The 13338-nt window shown below is 40.7% G+C and overlaps 2 protein-coding genes across 3 annotated transcripts in view; one reads left to right on the top strand and one right to left on the bottom strand.

Moving 5' to 3' along the window:
- Positions 1 to 13338, bottom strand: part of LOC121640276 (sialoadhesin-like) — a 601555-nt gene that overhangs the window by 503071 nt on the left and 85146 nt on the right. The window lies entirely within an intron of this gene.
- Positions 1 to 13338, top strand: part of LOC121640483 (low affinity immunoglobulin gamma Fc region receptor II-like) — a 55286-nt gene that overhangs the window by 1443 nt on the left and 40505 nt on the right. The window contains exon 2 of one of the 2 annotated variants that reach the window (XM_041986270.1): positions 9412 to 9452. The exons of the other annotated variant lie outside the window; for it this stretch is intronic. The gene's annotated coding sequence lies outside the window, so the exon portion shown is untranslated. The remainder of the gene's footprint in view (positions 1 to 9411; positions 9453 to 13338) is intronic. 2 annotated transcript variants of the gene reach the window in all.

A 13338-nucleotide genomic window follows, 5' to 3' on the forward strand; every position in this document is an offset into this window, starting at 1 on the left:
ACCAGAGCAGCTGTTTTCAGGTGGTTTCTCTGCACACGGCTCTGTGGGTGGACTAAGCTGAGCTTGTTTACTTAAACGTTTTAGTTTCACTTTCTTCTCCTCTTATAAAACATTCAGCTGAGATCTGCAGCAACATAAACTTCCAGAAAAATGACGCTTGTTTTAGTTTCCTCTTTTCTAAAAGGCTCAGCGTCCTGCTGAGTTTCAATGTCTGCAGCTCCTGGTGTGGAGTCATGGCTGCTGCTCTCTGTAAAGAGAGGATTAGAGTGTTGCTGTAGTGTGTCTTTAAATACACACCAAACTGAACACACACACACACACACAGTAACATGATCTGTTATCAGTAAACATGTTTTCAGGAAATAAAACTGCTGAGTCCGTCTCTGTCCTTCTGAATTCAGGCCCGTGTCCATGTCTTTCCAGCTGGTTAACAGACTACTGGTTCTGGTTTTGATTATGGTTTTGGTTCTGGCTCGTGTTCTTGTTGTGGCTCTGGTTCTGGTTTTTGTTGTGGCTGTAGTTCTGACTGTGGTTCTGGTTCTAATGGGTCCAGCAGCAAACACCAACAGGAAGTGCTGCTGTCTCTCAGGAAGTAATGATTCCTGACCCTTTGCTTTTCTAGATGCTTCCTGGTGTCGGTGGGTGACGAAAAGAGAAAAACCAGCACTGATCCAGTCTCCTCTGGTTCCAGCAGGAATATAAATGAAAGTCCTGATAAAACCGGCTCCTCACCAGCACGCACGCAGCAGCGTCATGTTTACTTATTCAGACATGATTATTTCCTCATCAGAGCTTTGAACTCTGTCACACTTTAAAGGGAAATGTGGGACTTTTCAGAGTCACATGGTCTGGAACCACAAAGCAGAAGCTGCAGAAACCAGGCAGATCCATGAGAGAGAAAACTGTTCAGACCCAGAAACCGAAGCAAGCAGCAACCTGTTGGAGGTCATGTTTCTACCTGCAGCACCTGGTAAACAGGAAGCAGCTCCCTGCATTACAAAACTTTATTAACCAATAAAAGTTACACACTGAACATCCTAAATGAGGACCAACACTAACTCAAAGGTGAAAACATAAATATGGCACTGACATTAACAAGCTTCCCTGAAGTACACACCAGAAATAAACAATCCACACTTTTCTGAAACTCACCTCAGACTTTGTTTCCCTGCTTCAACGCACCTGACTCAAATCAATCGTTCAACTGCAGACTTGTGCCGAACTTGTCAGAGATCCATTTATTTGAACCAGGTGTGTGTTCAGCAAGGAAATATCTAATACCTGCAGGATAGTGGGCCCTGAGGACCAGGGTTGGGGATCCCTGGCTTAGACAGCACCTGTTCTGGTGGAACAACATACACACACACACTTGTCTTGTGGAAGAAATTCCTCCTCCTGTTCTGGATGGAAATTTTAGAGTTCTTGCTTCTTTTTTTTTCATGGGGCCTCCGTCATGCTGTGTATCAACACACTCTGACCGAGGTGCCTTATATCAATATTTACCACAGTAAATATTGCGGCACTATTCTCTTATCTCATTGGTCCCTTAGTGCAGCGCTACACTTAAAAATACAAACTAGATTAAAAGATAGGCGCTTGTGTGTCTTTCTAAATTAATTTTTATTTTAGTTTTCAAAGCTACAGAGAAAATCTCCAGGAACAACCAGTTGATTACAATCAGTGGGTTTGTGACCACGTTGTACAGGATAGAAACATATTAGCAGGGTTAGCATGTACAGGATAGGAACATATTAGCAATGTTAGCATGTACAGGATAGGAACATATTAGCAGTGTTAGCATGTACAGGATAGGAACATATTAGCAATGTTAGCATGTACAGGATAGGAACATATTAGCAGTGTTAGCATGTACAGGATAGAAACACATTAGCAGGGTTAACATGTACAGGATAGAAACATATTAGCAGGGTTAGCATGTACAGGATAGAAACACATTAGCAGGGTTAACATGTACAGGATAGAAACATATTAGCAGGGTTAGCATGTACAGGATAGGAACATATTAGCAATGTTAGCATGTACAGGATAGAAACATATTAGCAGGGTTAGCATGTACAGGATAGGAACATATTAGCAATGTTAGCATGTACAGGATAGGAACATATTAGCAGTGTTAGCATGTACAGGATAGAAACATATTAGCAGTGTTAGCATGTACAGGATAGAAACATATTAGCAGCGTTAGCATGTACAGGATAGAAACATATTAGCAGGGTTAGCATGTACAGGATAGGAACATATTAGCAATGTTAGCATGTACAGGATAGGAACATATTAGCAGTGTTAGCATGTACAGGATAGAAACATATTAGCAGTGTTAGCATGTACAGGATAGAAACATATTAGCAGGGTTAGCATGTACAGGATAGGAACATATTAGCAATGTTAGCATGTACAGGATAGGAACATATTAGCAGTGTTAGCATGTACAGGATAGAAACATATTAGCAGTGTTAGCATGTACAGGATAGAAACATATTAGCAGTGTTAGCATGTACAGGATAGAAACATATTAGCAGGGTTAGCATGTACAGGATAGAAACACATTAGCAGGGTTAGCATGTACAGGATAGGAACATATTAGCAGTGTTAGCATGTACAGGATAGAAACATATTAGCAGGGTTAGCATGTACAGGATAGAAACATATTAGCAGCGTTAGCATGTACAGGATAGAAAACAAGCTGCCATCATTCCTGCTCATCATTTACATCAATATTAAACACTCAATGCATGTACAAACAAGAAAACTTTATTAACAAATAAAATACTTAAGGCACAACAGAAGCTATAAGCTGGACTATTATGGGATAACAGAGTATTGATCGTCTATAATCCACTTTTCATTGATCAGTGAGAAAATATTCATGTAACAGACTCACTGTGATCAGAAATGTGAAATAAAAGCTGACTGATGTCTGAAATAAAGTTTCTGTTTTTCCTCTCAGATAATTTTAAAATATGAACCAACACAAAGAAACACTGAAACACCTACAGGAGAAAATGTTTGAACATTTCTACAGAAAAGTTACAATCAATGTCTCCTTCATAACATTACTCCTTTCTGGTGTGTACTGCCGCCTCCAATCCTATAACTTTATCTATCGATCTAGATGAAGCACTTTCCATTTAGAAGATTTATAATTTAGAATAATTTCCATCATTAAATAAAACAATTATTATGTAAAATAAAACCTCAACACATCCAGACTACTTCACCATCCTACCCCCCACCACCACCCCACCAACCACAAACCCAAGAGACAAACATCACACATGGATCAATATGTAAAAACAACGGCGTTCATCACTTTCAGGCAGTAAATATCACGTTAAATTAAATTGGTATTTTGATTCTCAGTCAGGATTAAAGTTGATTGACAGATTTGGAGAAAAAAAACTATAAAAAAATTCTCTAACGTTTCCAGAACAGTTTTTTCAGAAGGGACTTTTTGTCCTCTGATGACCCAGAAGAATAGTGAATTTGTTCCTGATGTCATTTTGACCTTGAAATAAAATAGACACTAAAATTTATTAGTTTTTCAAGAGAAAAACCTTCTCACAAAAAATATTATTCTAAATGGGAAAACGAAATGTTGACCAACAGTTCAAGAAAAAGGACATGAAAGGACCAAACAGTCCCTAATGAAGGGTAAAGACTCATTTATGCTCTATCTAAAAGACGGATACGAACCATTTCATCCATATTTGGATCTTTTACATGAGTAATTTGGTCCGTTTTTGGATCCTTGTGGATGAGTAACCTGATAGAACAGCACTTCTACTGGACACCAGGGGGCAGCGTTGAGCAGTACAGCTGATATGCAGCCAGTAAAAGGAACAAAGAAGAAGAAGCTGTGCTGCATTTAATGTCCTCTCAGACCCTCCATCTACTGCACTGCTTATTTTATATTTCTTTCTGAGAATGATCATCATGAGGACAGTGACGTTGAAACTAACAAACCCATTTACGTACGTAAAAGGAGCATAAATGAGTCTTTAGGACCAAATAAGACACCTTGCATCTTCTTTTTCTTTTAACCCGTTTCCACTCACTACAGAGGACTGATACACAGAGTAGGACTGAGCAGCAGGACGTCACAGTTAAAGGTAGTTTTTTCTTTTTTGTTAAAGTAACTTCCTACATATTAACTCTGGAAAAGGCTGCAGGACCTCTACCTGGACTCAGGAGGCTTCTCACTGGGAACTACATTATTAAAATTCTTCTGAACATTTATTTTCAACCATTTGACAGCTTTTAACCTAAAACGTTGTTCAGTGGAATATCTGCTGTTGGAGACATGAATAATACTGGAACAGTGGGAATAAATATGCTTTCTTCTACAGACCTTTGCTCACTGATGAGAAAACAGCATCAACCTCACACTGAGTCAGAAATCTGAACAACGATCCAACTTTTTCTGATCCATATAATGTAGTTTTCAGTGAGTTAACCAACCCTGTACGTCTGACTGGAGTCGTGCAGCATTGCTAGTTGCTAACGAATGATAACATTTCATTTCAGTGTTAACATCAGCATCATTGAAGCTTTACTTTGTGCTACAAAGCTGCTGTTCTTCATCATGATGATGATTTCCTGGTTTACGTCCTGCTTTCCAGGCTGGTGAGACGTCCTGCCCCATATTTTCTAGAAGCTAAGAAATCCACCAGGATGATTTCATCTGTTAGTCTGGAGGGAAAAACTCTTCCTCTGCTGGACTTTCCCATGAAACACGGAAGGAAAACACACACAACGCTAACACACACGTGTTGTTTTCCTTCCTGATCTGATCACATGATCCCACATGGAAAGTCAGGATGTTCAGGATCTTTAGGATTAATTCATCCAGCCTTTAAAACTGATGGTGAAATTCAGTAAGTGTGACGTCCCTGCTGAGCAGCACCATGACGCTCATCAGTCCTCCAGACGTTCAGCCGCTGACCAATCAGAATCCATCATTTCTACCAGGATGAAAACATCAGAAAAAACTGAAACGTGACTCAAACCCGTCAGTAAATTATCATCAACGTCTACGTCCATCTGCCTTTTTCCAGAAAAGCTGGTAGTTTCTCAGTTAATGGGTTTTATGTCGGGTTTGGAAGTCGTGAACCAGCCTCGTGGTTCTGAAAAGTCTGAGCGGACCCTGAAGTAACCTCACTGGGACCCTGATCCAGATCAGAAACCACCATGTTTCCAGTCACGTGGACTGGAGTGTTCTATAAAAGCCAGTCTGTGATCCATAAACTGGGATTTAAAGAGTCTGCAGCATCTGTGGATCCATACTGGGATGGTGCTTCTGAAGCAGGAATTCATTTAGTAAATTTGTTTTTCATACATCTATTTTCTTTATTTAGTGGGGAAACTGGAGTCTATCCCAGCTGTAACTGGGTAGAAGGGGGGGGGGACCTGAACAGGTTACCAGTCCATCACAGGAAATCTGTTTTGATGAAACTAGTTTTCTGAAATGTTTTCATCTCATGTGAAGTTTGTGTTTAACATAGAAATCAGTTTAAAGCTACTTTCTGGTTTAACATCATTTTACAAAGAAAAGAGGAAATGTGGTTTTCTCAGCGCCGTATCCTGGTGATTAACGTGTAAACGTGAACCATCATGGATTACTGGCTGCTGACATGCTACAGTTTGCATTTAAGGCTTTATGCTACAAAAACTTTGTTTATCAGACTCTGCTTATAAGATAAATTCATCATTTTCCTTTTAGTCTCAGCTTGAACTCATAGACATGAGCAGTGTTTCTGCTGCCAGTCATCAGGTCTGCATCATGCTGAGGTCGACGTTAAGATGTTCAGACCAAGTTTCCTTCAGTGTGTTCATAAGGACGCTGGTTTAAAGATCCCTTCCTTCTTCTATAGATCACACAAACAGCAAGAACAACAATGACAAATATGCTGAAAACTGTCAGACCAATTGTCAGACCAACAGATCCATCCTTGTCTCCTCTATCCTTGTTATCTCCATCCTTATCTCCTCCATCCTGGTTCCTTCTATCCTGTGTTGTACCTGCAGGTGAGAAGCAGGTGTGAGTATCAGTATCAGGGAGGTGATGAATCATTTCCTCTTCAAACTGCTGTCACACATCATCTCCTGAACTCTGAGGCCTGTTCTAGAAACGAGGTTCTACTTTTGAAAAAAAGTCGCTAGAGGTGATTAAATACTCGCTAAATATAACGACAAAGTAGCTAAGTTGGCAACACAACTAGCTGCTGCCTGTAAAAGGTGTGTGCCCTTGTTATTTAGGCAGATTAATGAATGGTGACCAGGACGACATCATTAAACCCTCTCTGACTGGCAGAGGGACCAGACACCAACCAATGCTTTCAGCAGTCTGTGTAACCAGCTTACTGTGGCTGTGCTACAGGAAAGGTCTTCTAGGCAGGCAGGGCGTCGCTCTGATGGAACGGTAGGGAAACGATGTTATGAGAAGCTTTTAGGAGCCAGATGTTGGAATTATGATTAGCTCATTTCAAAGTCAGCTGGTCAGTTCTGCAGCAGGTAGAGGACAGACAGAGGATTTCTGCTTCTCTCAAACCAGGGTGTGATGAACAAACTAAACTAGTACTACCACTACGTAAACAAGATAACTAGACAAGGCAGATTACACACTCGGGTTAAGACTTACATCTCTTTCTGTAGAAGATAAACCCAGAGTTTCTCCCAACTCAAGGTTAATATACCCTAGTTTAATATACACTGCTCACAAAAATTAAAGGAACACTTTTTTTATTGGGCCTGGCATGAAATCAGTTAAACCTGTCTGATAATTTCCTGGTTGGTTAAGCAGCTGAGGGCATCGTTAATCACTTTCAGCTGTATTGGTGTTCATGGAATTAACAACAGGTGCACCACAGTGGCAACAATCAGAAAACCCTCAAAACAGGACTGGTTTTACATGTGGAGGTCATTTCAAGTTTCTCCCTCTTGATCTTTTTTGGCTGATTTTTCACTCGTGCTGGTTTTGGCTTGAGTAATCATCTCTACTGGCAGTATGAGGCGATCCCTTAACCCTACAGAAGTTGCACAGGTTGTCCAACTTCTCCAGGATGGCACATCCACACGTGCTGCAGCAAGAAGGTTTAATGTGTCTCCCAGCACAATCTCCAGAACATGGAGGAGATTTCAGGAGACTGGTGGTTATTCTCGGAGAGCTGGACAGGGCCGTAGAAGGTCCTCAAGCCATCAGCAAGACCGATACCTGCTCCTTTGTGCAAGGCGGAACAGGCTGAGCACTGCTCGTGCCCTACAGAATGACCTCCAGAGGGCCACTGGTGTGAATGTCTCTACCCAAACAATCAGGAACAGACTTCATGAAGGTGGCCTGAGGGCCCGACGTCCTGTAGTGGGCCCTGTGCTCACTGCCCAGCACCGTGGAGCTCGACTGGCATTTGCTGAAGAACACCAGAATTGGCAAGTCCGCCACTGGCGCCCTGTACTTTTCACAGGCGGGAGCAGGTTCACCCTGAGCACCTGTGATAGACGTGAAAGAGTCTGGAGAAGACAAGGAGAACGTTATGCTGCCTGCAACGTCGTTCAACATGACAGGTTTGGTGGTGGGTCAGTGATAGTCTGGGGAGGCATATCCATGGAGGGACGCACAGACCTCTACTGCCTAGGAAATGGTTCTCTGACTGCCATAAGGTATCGAGATGAAATCCTTCAACCCATTGTCAGACCCTACGCTGGTGCAGTAGGTCCTGGTTTCCTCCTAATGCACGACAATGCCCGGCCTCATGTGGCAAGAGTATGCAGGCAGTACCTGGAGGATGAAGGAATTGAAACAATTGAATGGCCTTCACGATCCCCTGACTTAAACCCAATAGAACATGTGTGGGACATTATGTTTCGATCCATTAGGCGCCGCCAAGTTGCTCCTCAGACTGTACAACAGCTCAGGGATGCCCTCACACAGATCTGGGAGGAAATGCCACAAGACACCATCCGTCGTCTCATTAGGAGCATGCCGCGACGTTGTCAAGCATGCATACAAGCTCGTGGGGGGCCACACAAGATACTGAAAAGCATTTTGAGTTGCAGAAATTAAGTTTTTGAAAAAATGGACTAGCCTGCCACATCTTCATTTCACTCTGATTTTAGGGTGTCTACACAATTGAGCCCTCTGTAGGCTGAAAACTTTTATTTCCATTAAAAGACTTGGCATCCTTTTGTTCCTAAGACATTGCCCTGTCGTTATTTGTATAGATATCCAACTTCATATTGAGATCTGATGTATCTAATGTGTTTCTTTAAAGTGCTCCTTTAATTTTTGTGAGCAGTGTACTATAACCTGATTTCAGGAACAGGCCCATGATCTGAGATGTTTCACTCTCACATCAACAACCAGGAACCAGGATGCTTCACCTCTGATCCACACACACAGAGACACACTCACCTGGAGGACGAACTTCCAGATGGATGATGATAGACATGCCTGTTCCCCTCTGGAAGACTCTACATTTATATGTTCCTGTATCATTAGTCGTCACCTTCTTCAGAATCAGAGACACGTTTCCATCCTTCATCTGTCTGTCCTGAAGATCCACCCGGTTCTGGAAAGATGGATTCTGTTGGTCTGTCTCAAGTTGCCCATCTCTGTACAAAAGAACATATTCTGACCCCAGATCAGGTCTCTCCCACCTCACAGCTACGATGTCTCCATCATGTCCAGCTCTACATGGCAGAGAGACGTCATGTCCAGGTTCAGCTGTGATGTTTGTCTGTCCTGCAGGAGAGGAAACAACACAGATCAGAGAGGTTAAAGAGATCAGAGAGGTTAAAGAGATCAGAGAGGAACTCTTCAACATGTCTGCTGTACAGGGACGTCCAATATGTCCTAAACAGAGACGTCTTCCCTCCATCTGGACATGAACTAACCTGCTGTAGGAGGAGGGTTGGGGATTTTACGAGCTGCTGGAGGCCAGAACTGATACTAAAAACCAGCAGATCATCTTCATCCAGTAAATAAGCAGCCATGCTTCCAGTTTACTGACTCCTCATCTAGATGTAGATTAAATAGAAGCTGATAAAATCCCTCCATGTCTGACACCATTAAAGTTTCAGAGAAACACAACTAATCTTCATCCTCCTGCATCACTCGCTTCATTTACACAAGAAGACCAGAAAGAAACTGGAATCTGTTTACTGGTGGATCTGGAGAAAAAGATGTTTTTAGTAAATATTCTCACTGTTTGTTCTGCTCTGTTATTACATTTGTACTAAAGCTCGTTTATTTGAACGTTGTGTACAAAGTCATAGAAGCTCATTCACCAACATCTTCTAACAAAGCTTCTAACTTTGTTTTTAAGTTGTACTAGAGAAGTTTTTAATGAAAATTCTCCTCCGTCAGATTCATGAACATGTTCGTATCTTTCCTCTTAGATTGCTGAACCAACGGTGGAGTTTCATCATCAGCAGATCAGGTACATGTGTCAAACTCAAAGCCTGCGGGCCGTATCCAGCCCATGAATTAATTATTACTAGCCTCATGATTATATCTAATCACTAATTGAACTGGTCTGCTGATAAAACGCATGCACCACTATAAGACTACATGTCCCACAATGCACTGCCAGCGTGTTGGAACATCAATTAGCATTGCCAACTTAGCTTTTTGATAATGATGATCATGCGGTGTGACATGTGAAGAGTTGTCTGTGTTAATACAAACTAGTTCCTTTCCCATTGTTATTGTTTGTCTCAGACCAGCAGCTACGTTCTGTCTGGTGTGATCTGGAAAAAGTTAGTCTAGACATTTAGTTTTCACGTTAAAATCCGTGTAAATAAAATGAATGTAGCGTGACATTTCTACAAGACTCTATGGTGCGGCTTTACCACAGGTCCGTAGTGGTGGCAAGACATTGGACTGTCGCCACGTCTTCCACACCACCCTCATGACAATCATTATCCAGGGCAGGGAGACACTCAGGGCCGTGGTGCCGTTTGTCCAAAGTGTTGATGAGTTTTTTTAATCCCAGGTCGTTCACTGTATTAATAGAGAAAAAAAGTTCTGTTTATAACATTTGTCTCTCTGTGTCTCCGGAAGCTGCTTATTTATGATTATTTAGTCGCAACTCATAAAAACTGAAAATTTTCTGTTTTCTTGTGTCGTGTCGTAAGCCTCTGTGTGCACATCTGCGTGCACGAGCGCAACATTTCACATGCACAAATGTCATCTGTCGCTTGGCTGGAAGAGGGCAGCCATTTTCACCTCCTCACGCAAGTTCCATAGAAAATGATGGAGGAGCGACGTCGCCTCCGGTGTGTCCATCTCTTCACTGGCAAAGTGTTTGCAACTTGTGCTGAATAAAACTAAGCGGCTGGGGCTGTGGGAGGAGTCTGCATCAGTGAGAGGAGTCTGCAGCAGAGTGCTGCAATGCCAGTGGCGCTCGATTTGCAACTGGAAACAGCAAAAGAGTAAAACTGAGAAGGACAAAAATAATCAGACCATTTCATTTTTATGATTGTTGAAAACCCAGATTAAAATTCGATTAATTGCCCAGTCCAAGACTTTTGGAGACTGACATGAATGAGGGTAGTTTATTCTTCAATGAGGAGTGGGTGCTGCATAAACATATGTATATATATATATATATATATATATGTATATATATATATATATATATATATATATATATATATATATATGTATATATATATATATATATATATATATATATATATATATATATATATATATATATATATATATATATATATATATATATATATTGTCTAGCACAGCCAGCTACTGTGTTAAAGAAGGTCCTGCTAAAAACAATACCATGGACCATGAACCTCTAGTTTCCTCATTCTCAGATGAACAATAACCAGATTGTGACAAATAACAGTTTGTGTGTTTAAACAGCCTCATTCTTCACAGAGGTGACGTCCTCGAGTTGCTTTATTAATGCTGTGTTTATTCTCAAGTCCATCCATAGAACCATCTGGTTGATCTTTCCCATCGTGCTTCTACAGGTCCCGCCGTCATAACAGAGAAATGACCGAGTGTGTCATGCTGCGCATGCTAAAAATTCAAACCCCATACACAGAGACTGCCACCACGGGGGCGGTCCAGGTCCGGGCAGGCCGGGACCCACCGTGTACGTTCAGGCAATTCGTTTTTTCGTTTTAAACCAAAATCGGATTATCATCATCATCATCATCTTGGGGTCGCTGTCTGCCCGAACGAACATATTAATATTGTTTTGTATGAGTCAACGCAGTATATGCTTGCACGATCCTACGTGTTAATCTAGGCTTTTAATTTGAAAGAATTATTCTAACTTCCTGTTAGACATGTCTTCATGTCTTCATCTTTCAATTCAGAAGGAAAAATAAAAAAAGGAATGACCAAAATCCAAAAACAGGGCGGATTTGGTCTGTGTACGTTCAGGCAATTCGTTTTTTCATTTTAAACCAAAATCGGAAAAACGGAAGCATCGTTGTTTTTCTGTTCTTTCATTTACAATCAAAATCGGAAAAATGGATAAACAGAACCAATTTTCCTTTCCTATTACCAGAATTCAAAGACGAAAAACAAGAACAACCAAATTTAAAATCCGCCCTGTTTTTGGATTTTGGTAATTCCTTTTTTTAATTTTTCCTTCTGAATTGAAAGATGAAGACATGTTAACAGGCGGCCCGGAAGTTAGAATGATTCTTTCAAATTAAAAGCCTAGATTAACGCGTAGCATCGTGCAAGCACATACTGCGTTGACTCATACAAAACAATATTAATATGTTCGTTCGGGCAGACAGCGACCCAAAGATGATGATAATAATAATAATAATAATAAATTGATAGATAGCTAGATAGATAGCTAGATAGCTAGATAGATAGCTAGATAGCTAGATAGATAGATAGATTGATAGATAGAAAAGCCTAATGGGTAACAAGTAACCAGGATTATAATGATTGTTCACAGTGATCACAGTGCTGTGAACTGTTGAGTGTCCTCCAAGCCATGTAGTAATGGGTCGTTATTGGTTTATTATTTCCAGAGAAATTCCTAATTTACGTTACGTTTTACTTCATTGGAGAGATTTGATGAAGCTTGGAGGACACTTGTTGACGTTGCACCCTTTAAGTAGACAGGACCACGTGTTCGTGTTGGCAACTTATTTCTCCCAGTCCCAGCGGTGCATACAGCCTTTATAATTTTCATTTTTATTGTCAGGAGACAACAAGTTATTAACTAAAAGCACCGCACACACTCTCCTGCAACTCAGACACACGCACGCACCGTGTCACTGCGTGCAGGCTGGTGACCTACGTGTTTCTCATAACTGTCCCACATTTCTGTACAACAATAAACCAGAGTAGAACAATAATCATTGTCAAAAAGAACTGAAAAGTTTCTGCTTGATGAGAATATTTTCCATAAAATGTATTTTGCTCCAATAAAGGTCGTAACAACATCTGCATACAGTACAGGCTATGTTCTTATAATAAACTGATCACGTTTTAACGTGATAGGTTTCACGTTTTTACAATAAACATATCACGTTATAACGTGATAAGGTCCCATTTTTTTTTATTTGGGTGACAGCTCCACGCTTATTCTATGGTGATATAAACATAGAAACAGGTCTTGATTACACCCTAATTTCACCCAGGCTCCATATCAGGCACTGTTGTGGAAACTGTGGCAACAGCTTCCCTTGTACATTGGAGTGGATGGTATATTGTTCAATCTTTGGCATTCCCACATGGGTAACAGCAGCTGTGTAAGGAAATAGAATATTAGAAGTTTTCCTGCACTGTACTGATGAAACAACTTTTCTAGACTCCATTAACATTTACTATTGAGAAAACTGCACAAAATGACCCACCCACTGGAAAAATCTGAATGAAAATGCTGATTTTCCGCTTTGGCAGATTAAGTTGTTCACCATGTTATTTGACGGCTTGGCACAGATAAATTGCAGACGTTCAACGTAACTTAGCCAGCAAGAAATAATAGCTATGAACAGTTCACAGCACTGTGATCACTGTGAACAATCATTATAATCCTGGTTACTTGTTACCCACTAGGCTTTCATTTCTATCTATTATTATTATTATTATTATTATTATTATTATTATTATTATTATTATTATCTCGGGGTCGCTGTCTGCCCGAACGAACATATTAATATTGTTTTGTATGAGTCAACGCAGTATGTGCTTGCACGATGCTACGCGTTAATCTAGGCTTTTAATTTGAAAGAAATATTCTAACTTCCGGGCCGTCTGTTAACATGTCTTCATCTTTCAATTCAGAAGGAAAAATTAAAGAAAGGAATTACCAAAATCCAAAAACAGGG

The sequence above is a fragment of the Melanotaenia boesemani genome, chromosome 5 (genome assembly GCF_017639745.1).
Source record: "Melanotaenia boesemani isolate fMelBoe1 chromosome 5, fMelBoe1.pri, whole genome shotgun sequence".
NCBI classification, from domain to species: Eukaryota; Metazoa; Chordata; class Actinopteri; order Atheriniformes; family Melanotaeniidae; genus Melanotaenia; species Melanotaenia boesemani.